The 17,612-nt window shown below is 42.7% G+C and overlaps 1 long non-coding RNA gene across 21 annotated transcripts in view; it reads right to left on the reverse strand.

The window, feature by feature from the left end:
* The window catches only part of LOC106728857, a 314,080-nt gene that overhangs the window by 200,328 nt on the left and 96,140 nt on the right, over positions 1-17,612 (reverse strand). For all 21 annotated transcript variants that reach the window (XR_004312035.1, XR_004312039.1, XR_004312034.1 and 18 more), the window contains one exon: positions 14,060-14,155. This is a non-coding gene — a long non-coding RNA (uncharacterized LOC106728857). The remainder of the gene's footprint in view (positions 1-14,059; positions 14,156-17,612) is intronic.

Raw genomic sequence — 17,612 nt, forward strand, 5'->3', positions numbered from 1 at the left:
TTTCCATAGTGGTTGCACCAAATTACATTCCCACCAGCAGCAAAGGAGGGTCCCATTTTCTCCACAGCCTCTCCAGCATTTATTGTTTGTGGACTTTTTAATGATGGCTCTTGTGACCTGTATGAGGTGATACCTCACTGTAGTTTTGATTTGCATTTCTCTGATAATTAGATGTGTTGAGCATCTTTTCATGTGCCTATTGCCATCTGTATGTCTTCTTTGGAGAAATGTTTTTGGAGAAAACTCTTCTGCCCATTTTTTGATTGGGTTGTTTGTTTTTTTGTTAACTGAGTTGTATGAAATGTTTATATATTCTGGAAGTTAAACTCTTGTCAGTCGGATCATTTGCAAATATTTTCTCCCATTCCATAGGTTGTCTTTTCAGTTTTGTTTATGGTTTCCTTTGCTGTACAGAATCTTGTAAGTTTGATTAGGTCCCATTTGTTTGTTTTTGCGTTTATTCCTACTGTCTTGGTAGACTGACCTAGGAAAACATTGCTGCAGTTTATGTCGGAGAATGTTTGGCCTATGTTCTCTTCTAGAGGAACATTCCTCTCGCGAGAATCAATTAATCCAGTCCCTGAAGGCCAGCCTCCTAGAACACGGGCAGAGTGAAAAGGGGTGAAGGCTGGATCTGGGGAAACAAAAGGAACTATGCAGCCCAGTTCCCGATATTGGCACAGAGCTCAGTTAGAGCATAGCTTTGAATGCTGTGGGTAACAAGTAAGTGGATGCTATGTACAAATTAAAGCAAATCAGCTTCATGTTCTTACCAGACACAGTGTAGAGAATGTGAAGAGGAACATGGAGAAACACGGCAAACAGGAAAGTCAGTAGCATTTACTGAGTGTCTGTTATGTTTCAGACACCATTTGGGGTGATTTGCATACATCATCTCAATTGATTCTCAGAAGGGCAACATGCCATAGGTGTATCACCACCTTACAGATGAAAACACTAAAGCTAAACAACTCCATTTACTTCTCCAAAGTCATACAGCTTGTAGCTGGCCAAAGTGGGATTCATACCAGCTCTGACTAAATTCCAAGTCTCTGCTGATGTCATCAGTACCTGTAATGTGTCCATGCTTGTTTGTAATCTGAGAGCTGAAGGCTTATATATGTGTCTTCAATAGATACACATATACCTTGATGCCAAGGAAATAACTCAGGCCTCAGGGGTCACAGATGCCCTATTTGTATCAACCTGCATAACCTCAGTACCCTCTGGTCTACCATCTTCCAAGATGTAGTGCCTCTTAGACTTTTCACGCTGTTTGCGTGTTACTCTTTCTGCCTAGAATGCCCTCTCCCAATCTCCCTCCACCTAATGTTTTCTCCAGTAAAAATCTTCATATCTTTCAAAGTTCAACACAAATGTTTTCTTTTCTGTAAAACCCAATTCCTAGATTTTTCAGATTTAATGGCTTCTCAGTTTTGTTCTCCGAATACCTATTACTATTAGGTGTTTATGGCAGTAATTTGTTTGTGTTTCTCCTTGTTCTGTAGCCTGTGTAGTAGATACTTGTGGCGTTTGCCTTCATAGCATCTAATTCCTCCTCCTTTGGGCGTCAGTGTCCTGAAATTCCTTTGGGGAATGGTCCTTTTCCCCATTCTCCATCCCTGTGGATAGTTTGCAACCATCTCTGTTCCAACTCCAGGATTACCCATGTGACTCAGGCTTGGCCAATCAGAGTATCACCTCTTCCTGGACTCAGTGATTCGCTTGGGATTGGTCTATGACAGTCACAACCAATCAAGGTGAATTCCAGGACTTTTGCCAGAATGAGCAAGAGAAAAGAGTTGGTAGGGTGGTGGGGAAGGGGGGAATCTTTTTCTCTTCTTGTTTTTAATATTTGAATGAGACAGTATAAAATCTGGAGTTACCATGTAGAGAGAGCCTGTGTAGTAGTGAAGTAGATGCAGAGGAAATTAGAGTGCAAAGATGCAAAGAGGCCAAATTCTGATGACATTTGCTTGAACCACTTGGTTTATTTGGCCAGTGCTACTCCCAGCTTTCCAAGTATATGAGCTGATACATTAAATTTTCAGATACTTGCCATTATAAAAATATCCTAACTACCTAACAGAGCATCTGGTGGACCGGAAATGATCAGAAAACATTCATTGAACTAACTAAATGGAATCTTTGCAAACTGATGATGTTTGTCCATGTGCCAAAGCCCTAAAGCCGAAATCAAGAAAACAATCAGGTCTCACACTCTTCCCTTTCGTTTTAAGACAGTACTTGAAATGTGTCTGCTGAAGACAGACAGAACTTTATCTTCCCCTCCAGCACATGACCCAGTCAGAGGGAAGTTGCTTTGTGGTTGAATAGCACGTGAGCTGGAAGGGGCCAAGCCTGATGTTTTCAAGGTGTTGAAAACTTACGACCAGCCTGCAGATTTTTTCAACCTGTCTGCTCAGCTGCTCCTGAGGATCCTTTGACAGTTTCTCTGTGGGGGTGGGGGTGAGGGGTGGAATACTGTCTCCTCCTCTGTGGGAAAAAAAAGAATAGGGTTTTCCTTTCTAGTGCCCTGTAGTTTTCCCTTTTCCAGATTCATCTGGCCCTGAACAGTCTCCTGCAACAACAGTAGATACTTTTTGGAGTTTCTGAGCTGCTCGTGATCATTGCCTTGGTTTTCATTTGACTCAAAGCAGTGGAGTAACAGAAGCCATGCTTGGGAATTTCATAGCCAGCTGGACCAGGAGTGAGAGCCTAAAGTGAGCTAGGTCAGTTTTTCCCAGGAATTTGGAATTAGAGGGGAGAGAGAGAGAGAGAGAGAGAGACAGAGAGAGAGAGAGAGACAGAGAGAGAGAGAGAGAGAGAGAGAAGGAAATGGAGTCATGGAGTCAGTCCTACCCTGTCCTTGGAACTACAACATGTGGCCCTGGGAGCTGTGGGTGGGCATCCTTCCCCCATCATGTGGAATGAAGAGCAGAGATGAGTCTACTGAGACCAAAAAATGAAGCAGATGTGCAGATACAAGCAGAGATGGAGAGAGTGTGCTCCCTGCTTTCTGCCCTCCCTCCAGTTCACTCTGCTAGTCTTTTCTGAGCCCTCCCCACGTTCCTGCTCGCAATTCCATTGTGACACCACTGCATCTCTATGCTAGATCCTCATCTTTTGATTAAACTAACCCAATTTGTTTTCTCTTCCAAGCAACCCCCCAAACAAACAAAAACAAGTAAAAACAAACACAAAACAAAACCTCAGGCATTAGCCAGAAAATTCTTCAGACGGGGAACTACCTAGGTGAGAAGACGTATTCCCGTTGAGGAAAACAAAACAAAAATCAGCAAGAAGAGTTGACGACAGTCATTCTAAAATCATGAAAAAGATGTCTCTCAGCCAGAGAAAAATAAAGCTTCTCAGTCGGCCAGCTGGGCATAACTGAAATCCCTGCTCCGTGAATTCACAGAGTTACTGAAAGTGAATTCCTTTCTGCAGTTTTCAGCCTGCAGCTGAGCCATAAAATAGATCCTATCCCCTGACTTCATGAAGTTGTCTGCACACAAGAGCAACTCTCAAGCTCAGAGATGTCATGTTTGCATCATCGCTGACGTGGAGACAAGTGTTTAGATGGTCCATTCAGTAAATGCGCCTTTCAAGTCTGGGGCACATCTGGTGGTTTGACAGCCCTGCCCTCCCTCTATATATGGTTGGAAATCCTCAGCTTGGCTTATTAAAGACAAATAGGCATGATTATTATTTCAAACCACATTATATGTTCTATCCTGCCATTGAATTTACTCATTGGCATTTGATGAAGCTGAAGAGGCTTTAGGTTAGGAATTTTGTGTTTCTTCTCTATCTTTTTTCAGAAGGTATATATATATGGTGTAATGTGGCTGAGAATAACACTCTAAGCTGATGGCCAATTCTCCCCAACCCACAAATGGATTGGCACCCTCTTAAAAAAAAATCTATCTCTGTTCCTTTTTTCTTGTCTGTTTTCTGAGCAAAGGAGCTATAAAAACAAAGACAGAAAGCCTGTCCATTTCCATCCTTTAAAAAAAAATAAAGACCTTTCCCTTACTTTAATTGTAAAATGATTATCTACATTATTGGACATCCTATGGAAATCTCCGTTCAAAAATACAAACAGCATGTTAATGAAATCTGCCAATGATACTAAATTTGGAAATGCTATTTTCATTATTAACGACAATGGATCAGGCAGCCAGGCCCAACAACAGCGTCAGTGAGAGGGGAAGGATGCAGTAGAGAAAGTTACGCTGGTGAGAAAGGCAAGAGGAGCTATAAAAAATTAAAATGAATCTAAAACCCAGATGCAGTGTGAGTGGTGGCCAGGTGAGCCTTGAATACTCACTCGTCAAGCCAACACGGACATGAGTGGATGGCCAGTGAGAGATCCCTGTACACTGGGGAGTGAGAGTCGGGCTATTTTTAGTTCTATAAGTAGAGGCATTGTATCTCAAAACAGACAGTCTTTTCTTCCAAAACTTTAATAAGACTGCACCTGGCGTAGGGTGTTCAGTTCTGGAACTTCACCAAAATGATGTTTAAAAACACACACAAACCCTGTTATATGTGATTTTTCAGGCTTTTTTTTTTTTTTTTTTTTAAGGAAGGAAATGCCGCCACCTTAAACAATTTTTTAGTGATTCCTAACAATATATCAGCAGCTTTTATTGATTTGGATCAGCCTTGAGTGTTAATCTGAAAGAAATCTGGGTACCGAGTAGGCATCCTCAGATTAACATATTCAAACCTGATCTCTGGTCTCCCCACCACTCCCAGCCCACCTGCCATTTCCTCAGTCTTCCTGGTCTCAGTGACTGGAATTCCATCCTGCCAGGCACTCAGGCTTGAGAGTGATCCTGAATGCTATTCTTTTCTCAAACCACACGTCCCCATACATCAGCAAATCCTGTTGGCTCTAGTTTCAAAATAGATGTGAAATCTGCCCCTGGGTCTCCACCTCACTGCTACCCCTCTAACCCACGTCATCAGGATCTCTTGCCATGTTTACTACGAGAATAGCTTAGGTACGTTCTCTGTTTCTGTTAAAATGAAGGTCAGATCATGTTACTTCCCTTCCCCAGAGTCTCCAGTGGCTTCCAAATCAGCGTGAGAGGTCAACCAGACCCTCTGGAGTCCGGCATCCCTTACCTCTCTTATCACGTCTTCTTTTACTCCACCCTTGCTCACTCAACTCCAGCCACACTGGCCACCTTGCTGTTCCTGTAACATGCCAGGAAGATTCCTGTTATGTCTTTGCACCTGCAGTTCCCTGTGCCTGACATTCTTTTGCCCAGATATCCACATGGATCATTCCCTCAGGTCTTTACTCTGACATCCCCTGTGCAGTGAGTCTTTTCCAGACCACCCTAATGAAAACTGCAGCCCACGTGCATATCACACACCCTCTCCCCTCCCCTTGCTTTATCCTTCTTCCTTGTACCTGTCATCAGCGAACATCCCGTGTATTTTATCTGTTTGTTGTTTGCCTCCCCCCTGATACACCCCAAAACACATTCCTGCCATTATTTGCTTCCATCTGATTTATTCTCACACCAAGAAGAGTGCTGATCACACGGAAGGGACTCCATAAATATTTGCTGGAAAACAGAATGCAACTGGATGCCTGCTGGCATGTTGGCAATGCTGACTTTCGTAATCAAGATACTTGATCAGAGTCAGTCAGTTCTAAAAAATATCTAAGTTCAAACACAAAGAACACTTCCAAATCTATAACAGAGCTAGGTAGGCTTTGAAAATAGCTTCCTTTGTCCACACAGTGCATTTAACCTCCACGCAAAGACCCAATAGCATGTTTTCTAAGTTGGCTGCATTTCTAGCTAGAATGCTACTGTATTGTGTTTTTAATCAGTAGGGAATATATTTGTAAAAGCACGCAATGGCTAAGTGAAGGGACTTTAAAAATCAGTCTCAGACATAAGGAAGGTGATGCTCAGAAAAGTGAATCTAGTGGAAAGTAAAGTGACTCCGGAATCAGTCAAGAAATTAAACCTTCAGGAAGTTTCTCAGCATGTATCAGTATTAACTTGTTCAGGTGATAGGAAATACTGTTTTTAACCTCATGATAGAGATGGGAAAACTAAGGCAGAGAGAGCAGGAATAATTTGCCCAAGGCCTTTATCTCTTTAGAGACGGTGGTGAGGATTTGAACCCAGGAAGATGTGGCCCCAGAGTCCGTATTCTTATGCACTCTGCCAGGTGCTCTATAAGGTTTTGGTCTCAGGACCCCTTTACACTCATAAAAAATATTATGGCCCCCAAAGAGCGTTGTTTCTGTGCATTATACCTCTAGATATTTATTGTATTCAAAATCAAAACTAAGACAATTTTAAACACATTTCCTCCTTAACTCATTCGTTGATAAACTAATTATATGTTGTAACATATGTTAAGAGAAATAATTATATTTTCCAAAATAGAAAACCGTTGGCAAAAAGAATGTCATTGTATTACATTTGTATTCCACTGTATTACATAATGTCTGACTTAATAGGAGACAGTTTGATGACCGTATCTGCTTCTGCCTTTAATCTATGACATACTGTTTTGATTGAAGTATATGAAAAATATTCAACCTCACACAGATACATAATTGGAAAAGAAGGGAATTGTAGTTTAATAGCTTTTCCAAATAATCACAGCCGTTCTTCTTTGATAATACATAAAACTCGACAAGTACTATTTTTGTAATAAATGGGTTATGTGGCTCTCCCTTCCACAATTCCAGGTCTCATTACTTTCCCACTACAAACATTATTACAAATATTCCCTGTTTCTAAAAACCAGCTGCATTTTAATTTTTTTCAGCCCTAGCCAGGCTGCTCTTATTTCCTATTCAGGTATGATTTTTACCAGAAGACTGTTTTGGCCTCAGTTGAATAATTTATTTCAGAGACTTTACATCCTACAGAATTCTCTGTAGGAGACAGAAACGCCATCTGTGCCCACTCCTGGAAAAACCGCCCCAAATCCTGAAGTAGGGGTGTCATTTGAGTTACAAAGTTGCAAAATTTGAATGCCTGCTTGGTCACCACAACCTCAGAAAGAGGAGAGAAAACTACACATCTAAATCTCCCCCCCTATAATAGCACCAAACCAGTCCCACTCTGACAGCCCAAAGAGACCATAAAAATATGCATGGTACCCAGCTGACCCCTGGAAAAATTACAGCCTAGCTTTTTAATGAAAAAGGTATTATTTTTAGAATTTATTCCTATTTTTTGAATGGTAAAACAAAATCCATATTGGATGATAATAATATGCAAGAACTTGGAGAGATTCAGTAAATGTTTCATTTGCCTGTGTTCATTTCTACACATTTTGTGGGACCCAGCTTGGAAATTCCCTTTGCTATGGTGTCCTCTGCTCCCTAAGAGAGAAATGGGCCTGGCCAGAAGCAACACATATCTCACTCAGTTGGGTCCTCCCTCCCATCAGTGCAATGACCTTGGCAGACCCTGAGTCTGAGAGCTGATGGTTATCAGATGGCATTTGAAATTGCTGCTACATGTTCTCCATAGCTTCTTACTTGCCCGGGATTTTCCTCTCTCTGCCTCTGTCCTTCTGTCTCCTACAGCTATAAGAAATGCCTGCCCTGAGGAATAAAGAAGCTCCTGAGTCTGTAGACTTAACCCCTAGAGTGGGTCTGTGCCTGTGATCACCGGGCCCCTCCCATGGGGTCACAGGCATGGACACATGTTGAGAAAAGCTGGACTGGAGTAAGGATGCAAGTTAGAGATCCACGCTGCCATCCTAGCTGTCCTGATGGTCCAGTCTAACCAGACAAGCAAGGGGTTTAAATGGGGCCTTTTCCTTCATCTGTAGACACACAAAACATAATATCATTGATTATGTGGAAGAGAGCAGTGCCCAGACCAGTGTAATGTAAAAACCTGAGCTTTGAAATAACATGGCTCAGAATTTGAATCTTGGCAGCTATGCCTCCTTGGGAAAATCGTATTTTACTAGTTGAGCCTTGTTTTCCTTATTTAAAAAAAAATTGAGAAATAATAGGCTTTCTTGGGGTTTTGTGGGGTTTAAAGGAGCTTCTGTTACATCATGCATGTGGCATGTGCACATCACTCAAGAAGTGTCAGTTGCCCTCTCCCTTCGTCACTTCCGTGCTGAATGCACCATGGTGGATTTCCTTGACCCTGAAAATGCTAATAGGAAGAAAAAAGAAGAAATGGGGGAGGAGCAAGGGAAAATGAGAAAAGGAAAAGAAGGAACAAGCTAGTATCTAACAAGGTGACTTAAAAAAACCTTGGTTGTCAAAACAGCTGTAGTTCTTGAAGCCATGCCTAAAAGGAATTCTCTTTCAACATTAAGTCTACCATAGGGTTGCTTAGTGTTTAATTTTCCTCATTACCTATTTTAGCATTATTCACCTTTTAAAAGCCATTGGTGCCTCTCCTATACAATTACTACTAATGTAAATTCTACCTGCCATCCAGACACTTCATTATTGGTCCCAACCCAAGTTTAAGAAAAGGATTAACATGGCACTGGGACCCTGTCCCAAGAATCTGCCTCCTTGCCATCATATTTGGGCTGCTTTATCAGAGAAGCAACATATGGGGAGAAGGAAACACTTGGAGATTGATGGGGAATCAGGAAAGGGAATCTTAATCCATGGAGTTCATGGTGCCAGGCAAAGACAATCTCTAAATTGTAACAGAGCAAACAGCAGTCTCAAGGTGTCTGTCGGGCGTCTGAGCAACTGAAAGTCCCGGCTGACATGCTGGGCATCCTCCCACAGTCCTTCGGGGCTTTGTTGACATGACAGATGAAGTTGGTTTATCCAGAGGGAGGGCACAAGGGGCGAGCTGTGGAGACTGAGCGACTAACATGAGACTTCAGGGCAGTTTGGCAGCTACAGGCATCCTCAGTGTGCTATTCCTGTTGCTGGCTGATTTAGGGGCATCATTCTATTCCAGAAGTTCCTACCCATCTTGAATGTTATGTTACTTAAAACATGTCTGTAGACCCCTCAGTTTTAACCCCCTCACACCACCAGCAGCAGGCATCCTACTTTAATTTTATGAAAAGCAGCAAGACTTTAATAGTCACTTAACTGTTTATCGTGACCCACCGGTTACTTTCCTTGTAAGTCTTCCAACACTCAGGGTAAAAACTAGGGCTGCACACTGGAGTCACCTTGGAATTCTGTTGCCCACGCCATACCTCATATCAATTAAATCTATGTCTTTGAGAGGTAGACACAGGCATCAAGAGTTTCTTTTAAAAGCTGCCCAGGTGATACTAAGTTGAAATCAAATTTGAGAACCAATCAGTGTGTGTTAAGTATGGTCTGAGTCAGGGGGAGGCTCGATTTGAAGAGACCTAATACAACCTTGAAATAACTCCAACAGGATTCTCGGTCTTGATCAATTCTCAGGCTGGGCAACTCAGGGAGGCAGTGCAAAAGTTCTCTGTACCTTTTTGCAGATCTGAAACATCTTATATAAAGTCAAATTTGCTGATGGTAAGTGTCAAGTACCCCAGGGTGTACAGTAGAGAAGCCTAGAACCCTGAACTTGTTCAAATCTCGCCAAACATTTATGCTTACATTGTCTGTACCAGGCATCACACAAGTTGTTAGTGATGCGATGGTGATGACGATGATATTATTATTATAATTAGCAAGAACAACAAACATTCACAGAGTGCTTACTCTGGCCAGGTGCTGTGCTGAGCACTGTACATATAATTCTAATTTATTCATCCCATAAATACTAAGGTACATACTACCAGCATTTCCTTTCTATGAATGAGATTTAAAGAGTTTAAATAATCTGCCCAAGGTTACACAGCTAGCGCATGTCAAAGGTGAGACTTTAAGCCGGGGATTTGCAATCTCATTTGGCATGCAACAGTGAGTTATGTAAATGAGGCAGTATCCCATGTTTTAATTAAAATTTTTATTACTTTATTTTGGCATCACCAGAACTAACGTAATGCTCGGCCCCTGATATTTTGCATAAAATATTTGCTGAATTAGACATTTTTCTGCTTTCTCAGCCTGCTGTGGAAAACACATATAGGATGATTGTAATATAATAAATTAATGGCTGCCTGAAGTGTTGTCAGAACACAAATAAGGGACAATTGATTCTTCTTAGTGGAGAGGATGGTGTCAGGGGAGGCTTACAAACAGGAGACGGTATTTTTGGAGGGCTTTAAAGACTAAATAGGAGCCTACCAAGCAGAAGAGAAAGAAGCATGCCACATGGAGGGAACAGGAGGACCAAAGACACAGGTATAAAAAATGTGAGGAATTCTGAAGAAATGACCAGCCTGTATCAGTGGTTCTCAAATTTAAGTGGGCATTGGAAACACCTGCAGCCTTGTTAAAACACATTGCTGGGCCCAATCCCCTGCGCTTCTGATGCAGTAGGACTGGGTGAGACCAAGAATTTGCAATTCTAATGAGCTCTCAGGTGAAGCTGATCCTTCTTGTCTGGGGAGCACACTTTGTTGAAGGCCCTGTTCTACAGAGAAGGATCATCTGGAAAGCCCCACAGCTTGGATGTATATGAGAGGCATGCCAAATTCTGCAAGACTTGCACCAAAAGAAAATTCCATGAAGAGATGAGGATTTCTTCTTTTCCTGCAAGGAGCAGTGGTTAAATTTTACTGTTGGTTTTGGTAGCAGTCCATGCCGAAGCTGTCCAGTGGGAGGAAGCATGGAAACCACAACTCGGGACTGAAACGAGGACACCTGGAGGTTTTATTGGGTTTCTGCCCCACCAGTGCTCCTATTCACATGCCCGTGAGGGCCTGCGGCTGCAAGAGTTAAAACATACTGGCTCTTTTGTGTTTGTGTCCGATTCGCAAGGGAAGATGGCTTTTTTTCAGAGCTCTCCCTCCAATTTTGGTCCTGTGTCTGCTGACCACAGGTGAGTTCCCACGTTTATCCCCAGTGTGCTCTCTTGACCACTGACGGCCCTGAAGGGTGAGGGGATGCCGTCAGGATGCTTTCGGATTCAGAAATGGAGGGGTGCTGGAATGCCAGGCTCAGCTGGATGGAGCTGGCACAGATGACATCCTTGGGAAATTCTTCCCTCTCGACCACTTCTAATTCATTACCATGCTTTGCTTCTCTCTGTTTCCCTTGTGGAAAAGCCTAGGTTTTATCTGCCGCTGCTCTCCAGCCCCTTTCAAGTGGGGTGAGCAGCTCTGAAAGGCCTGCCTGCGTTACTATGATCTCCCTCTCTCTCTCTCTCAGTTCTTGACCCACCTAGAACCTAGCTCCGGTCTAGATACCAGCTGGATCTGGAGGTCATATTTGTCCACTAACTGGGAAACATGAGGCGTCTAGCTCCACATCCCCACTTTCTTTTTTTTTTTTCCCACTAAGTTGCTTTGCCGGTGAAGCGCCAATGAACATGTGTGACATTCCTGCCGGGGGCCCCTCCAAACCCCACCTTCATTGCCAGGATTGGCAGAGAGAAGTGGGAATCCCAACCAGAGAAAAAGAAAAGAAACAAGATCATATTGTTCAGCTTCTGTGTTCTGGCTTTGTTTTCAGTTCTAACGCAATCCCCCATTACTCTGTTGCGATATTCTGGGAAACTTCTAGAAACTTAGTAGTCCATTTCATTCCTGGCCAGTAAGGTGCTGGAGATGCTCAGTTTTCATTCTGGGGTTTTCATTTTCTTGCTCGTGATGCCAGGGAAGAGAACAAAGAGATGATGGTCTTAAAGACAAATATGACCTGAGGCAGGGCGAGCCTGGTGCGGGGGGGGGGGGGGGGGGTGCGCTGGAGGCCCGTTTCTTTGAGGGATGGGAGCTTTATTATCAGTATAATTGATGAGACACTGGTTTCCTTTCCAGAGATGAAGTCTTTTTGTCATCATGTCTATTGTCCCTCATAAGAACCCAATTAGGGAAGATTGCCTCAACAGAGGAGGCTGATTAAATTCACAGATTTATTGCAAAACCACTTGGGGAGTTGTGGAAAATGAGATTCACTGCCGAGCTTCCTTGCGTTAGAAAAGGGGGGAAAAATCAAGCTGCAGGCCTGTACCTTGGGTTAGCCATCTCTTTCAGGTCATAAAACATCCGTAGCCTTGCACACAGTTTATTCTTCTCCAGAGAGGCTCCAGATGCTTCTTCCAGGCTCACAGTACCTCCCTAAGGGGGAGGTGATCGCTTCTGTGTTCATGGGACACAGGGGGAATGTCTGACCCAAGAGAAGGGGAGGGTAGACACAGGCCAGCTGCCAAGGTAGAGGTCAGAAGAGAAAACCTTGCTTTACAAAGCTTGCAACCAATTTCAACAGGCAGTCCTTGTTTTTATTTGGGTTTCAGAAAAGTGACTGTAAATAGACATGATGAAAATGAAATCTGATCGTCCACAGAAATGAGGACAGCCTGGAGGAGGCATTCCTGACCCCAGACCTGATGCCCATAATGTTACAGAAATAACCACCAGCACCACTTTAAAACTCTTCACTTTCTCACGAGGATATTCAAGACATTCATCCCATCTCCCCACCTCCCCTCACCCAACCCCCCCCAACCCATTTTAGGTTTTACTTATTTAAGGCAGCGTTTTCCTAAATTGTTTTCTGCAGAACATCAACCTCATGGGATGCCCTGAAATAAAAGGTTTTATGGCAGCAAGATTGGGGCGGTGCTGCTTGCCACATGCCCTTTAATTCACAGCCCTTCTTAACATATGAAAAATAACAGCTAACTTTTCCTGTAAGTCTGCCTGAGCCAAGCATTATCAAGCACTTTTATGTTTTAACTCAGCAAGTCTTCAAAAAATAATCCTCGGAGGTTGGTACTAACTTAGCCCATCTACACATGAGGAAAGTGAGGTTTGGAGTAGTTAAATGTCACCCAGTTAAAGGTAAAAGGTAAAAGGTAAACAAGGAGCCAGGCTTCAAATCCACTCTCTTTTCCAAAATTTGCGCGCTATTAACTAAGCTCGATCACTTTCCTACTAACTGTAGACACTTCCTCACGTGGCCTTGTTTTCAGGTATTGCTTTCTTACACAGTTGAGTCCATTCTTAACTGTATTAGCTGGTCGTCTTTTGTCAGTATCTTTAATTTTCATTCATGCCATCCTACAGAGCCAGCTTGGTATCATTTCAGATAGTATCTTGCCTAACATCAGGCTTTGATGCTGCTGTCTCACTTGGCCTTTGTGTAACTGCTTCAAGCACGCTTTAGTGGATTTTCATCTGTATCTTTGACAGTTTATGGATAAACAGAGATGTAAAAGAGACAGGATGTGTCTGAGTTTATTTATCCTGCCTTTGGCAAGGGAGTCTTTGTCCGCAAAATGCAAGTGAGTAAAAAGTAAAAGTAGGATACACAAAAGGATGCCTACAGTGTGTGTATCGCTAGCTCTCGCATTGTGTGGGACTGAGATTTCTTGCACCACTGGGATCTTAATAACTGTGACATAAGTTATTTCATCTGAGAGGTGGGAGGTGGGGGTGGGGGTGAGGAGAGAGACAGAATGATACTGTACCTTTCAGTTTCACCCTAAAAAAATTCATTAAACCTGGGACCCAGATTGTTTGCTAATCACCTTTCCAAAGCATCACTTGCTCAGGAAATGGGCTTTTGAAGAGCAGAGCAGAATGTTATTAGCAGGGGGCAGAGCCAAAAGGTAGAAGTAGTGTCCTTGTTCTACCAGATTGCACACAGTACCTGATCTCCTCCATCACACTCAGCCCCAGTGAAGTAGGCTTCCTCAACTGTAGTCTCTGAGAGCCCACACGTGATAGCGTTTACCTCCCTTTGTCCCCTCAATCCGTCAGGAACAATTTCATGAGCATCTACTCTGTTCTCAGCATTTCCTTTATACCCAGTCCAATGTTTGATGTGGCTTGGCTGATGTGTGACAGTTTTTTGTTATTGAAACTGTTCTTAATTCTCTCCATGGATTATCTCCTTCCATATCCATAACTGTCTTACAAGAAAGAGCCTATTATTAGTTGTGGTTTATGCAAGAAAAAAAACTGAGGCGGAGAGAAGAGAAATGACTTGTTAAAAGACACACAGCTAGTAAAGGGCCAGAGCGGGGACACTTACCTCACTTCCTCGAATTCTAAAGCCCGTACGCTTGATGACTATCAAATATCAGATAAGTGAATGGGAACTCCGTCCTCCTCCTGGACAAAGTGGACTCTGTTGAGGAAATGTAAATAAGTTAGAAAAATGCTTGTTTCATGTACTAAAAATGAATGTTATTACTAATTAGGTAAACGGGACTTCCTACATTCTTAGGGGGGAAAAAGTCAGGAAATCATTTATTTTTGGAAAAACACTAGTTATCTGGATGTAAGTTCTTCTGGTTAAAAATGCCAACAACACCAGTGTTGTCTTCATCCTAAACAGCCCTCTAGTTTGGCTGTGATTGAAATGTTAGAATTTGCTCTTTCTTCCTCCAGTCTTACAGAAGGTACTTGAAGTTGTTCTGTAGTATTGAATTCTTTTGAATAACACATCCAGTAGGCCCACTTTTTAAAACTTAGGTGAGCACTAGTCCTCTCTTATGTTGACAAAAAGGCCAGTGAAGGAGGAAGTGAGAGGTGGGGACAACTTTCTCCTCTCGTACCCTGAGAGCTTTCAATATTAAGCAGAAACTATTAAGCAATAAAAAGAAATGAGTTATCAAGCCACAAAAAGACATAGAGGCAGAAGAATGGAGACTGAAAAGATTGTGGTTGCCATGGATTGAGGAGGACAGATGGTTGAATAGTCGGAGCACAGAGGATTGTTAGGGCTGTGAAATGATTATGATACGGTAATGGTGGATACATGTCATTATATAGTTGTCAAAACCCATAAAATGCACAAGAGTAAACCCTAAGGGTAAACTACAGACTTTGGTCAATGATAATGTTTTAATATTGGTTTATCATTTATTGCCAGTGTACCACACTAACACACAAATGCAAGATATGACTAATAGGGGAAACTGGATGAGTGGGCAGGGTGAGGGAGGAGATGGAGTAGATGGGAATTCTCCTTTGGGTTCAATTTTTCTAAAAACCTAAAACTGCTTCTTTTTTCAAAGTATTTCTTTAAGCAAAAGAGAATCACGCTGTGTTTCAGCCTTATAACATCTCTGTAGAAGACAGTGCCCTTTGGGGAATAAAAATAATCCCCTCAATGCATAATACCAACTCAGTGCTCAGATTGTGATGACCGAGGGATATATGAAAGGTCAAGTCTCCTTGGATGGGAAAGACAAAGGGGACTTTGTGTCACAGTAGTTCTCACCCCATGGAACCGTGGAGATGGCAGGAGATAAAACAATACTCTTTATCACCAGCAGATTAACTAGCAAGGACATGTTCTTTCTATTTATGCTGTAGGCTCTTAGGACAATCAGCCTTTTGTCCTTAACACCTGTTGCAGGGGGACGGAGCCCTTGACTGAGACCTGGTGGCGTTTATGTGAGGCCATGCAGTTCAGATTTCTTATGTGCATCTCCGACGGTACATCCCATTTCATAATATGCCTTTCAGCAAAGGAACTTGGAGACGGAGCCCTCAGCATTCAAAGGGAAAGAAGGAGGCCCGTGGTTACTTGGGAAGAACGATAGGATATAGAAATGATGCCGGAGAGCAGGAAAACAAATGTGTGGTGTGTTCTGGCTAAGAGCAGAACATCCTGCTGTTTCCCTGTCCTCAGCTTCTGACTCAGCACTGGACACAGCATGAAGGCTCTAGGACTTTGCTCAAGAAAAAGGGAATGGCGAAACGATTCATCAAAATGAACACCTGATTTTTCCAGCTCTTTCATTCCAGTTTCCAGAGAAACATCTGTGGGCACGTGTGCGCGGATGGCTTTCTTCCTTCTAAGTCCCGGCTTGGAATGGGATCCTTTGGGATTTTTTGACTCCCTTCTTTTGGGAACAACACTCCAGTTTTCTTTGGGGCAACCAGCCTTCTGCTTATTCTTAGTATGTGAAGTTTGAATTTAATACTTCCTCTTGGCTCGAGGGAATGGTCTGTGGCCTGGGCCCAGTCAGAGTGTTGTTTTCCCTGGCTTCAGTGAATTCAGAGAAGGACACAGAACTCAAGCTGGACCCCTAAGAATCCCTCCTGGGATTTTGCTGGCATGATTGGACAAGAAGTGTTGTTTATTTGCTGGGGTTGAGAAATTGGTAAAATGCAAGCCTAGAGTTACTAGTGGACTTCTTAGCCTCCACTTGGGAAAAATCTCCTTGAAAAATAAAGCAAGAAGAGAGGAAAACTGATCTGAAGGATGGAAAGAGAACAAGTCTTGGTGAAAAGAATTCAGCAACTTGAACCAGCCAAACCTGAAGTCAATACATTTCCTGGACCCTTCAATAAAATAAGCTACTAAATTCCCAGGATTTCAACCATCTTATAACCACTTGTAATTTACAGTGGGTCCATTTTTCCTCTTATATTGAAATTCTGAGTCATTACTGTTTTTTCATATGCCCAGGTCCTTCAGACTGGAATTTAGTAGGAAAATCATAGCCAGGGGAATATATTGTCCAGAACCTCCACCACTTCCCTCAGCCTCATCACACCTCCAGATGGAAAAAGATAACATCTGAAACGAAGGGTCTGTGAAAAACCTCTTCCAAATCCCAGCAAAAGGAAGAATTCTCCTCTGTTGAACATCTCATTTCACCATAAACTTTAAATATTTTCATGGCTCAGCAAAAGTTGGCACATAGCTGAGTTCTGCCGAACAGATTGAGACATCAGAGAATGGGCCCTTGGCCATGCCTGGAACACGTTCTGAAGACATGGCCCCTACCCTCTCTCCCCTTCACACACACTCAGTGTGCAATTACCGCTAGCAGTACAGCTCAAGAGCTAAGGCAACTTGTGCTTGAAAAATAACCTTGAAATTCATGGATGGGTTTGAAGGATACAGGGAAATGCTCTTAGCTCTTCAGCCCACTCTAGCCATTGATATAATAAAAAGTAACATCTACTGAGTGCTTCCATGCCAAGCATGGTGCTGAATTCTCTCTTGGCATCAGCCCTTTTAACCCTCAGCTACTACAACCCCACAAGACAAATGGATGATAATGCCTTTTTACACTTGAAGAAATGGGACTGAGAAAACTTTACAGAGCCTGACCTGGATCTCTGAGCAGGATTCAGACCCAAGTAGCAGGACTGGGGCTCTCACTCACAACACATTATTGTATGTTAATGAGCGAAAACAGTACCTGGATCATAGCTTTAGAATTGTGAAAATGAATGTTAGGACTGGTAGGAAGTTTAAACATCATATAGCCTTGATTAAAAAAAACAAAAAACTGAGACTGAAGGAGATATGCAACTTCCCCAAAGTCATATAACAAGTTAGAGAAACAGGCATGAAGTGTAGCCCCAATGCCCAAAGGTTTTGCAGTGCACACCTGTCATTTTAGAATGTATACACACCACACCAAATACCAAGTTACTCAATAGGCACCACCATTCCAGAGGCACCAGTTTTGATAATTCTAAAATTTGTCCAGACCAGTTAGCAAATTGCACCATCCTGAGAATATTTCCCTCTCCCCTCGGGACTCTGGACCTCCACGCATTTCAGAAATTAAAGGGCTAGTGTCTGTCTCTGTGTCTAGCTTCCATTCTGATTAGTC

Source organism: Camelus ferus, chromosome 17 (genome assembly GCF_009834535.1).
Source record: "Camelus ferus isolate YT-003-E chromosome 17, BCGSAC_Cfer_1.0, whole genome shotgun sequence".
Classification (NCBI taxonomy): Eukaryota; Metazoa; Chordata; class Mammalia; order Artiodactyla; family Camelidae; genus Camelus; species Camelus ferus.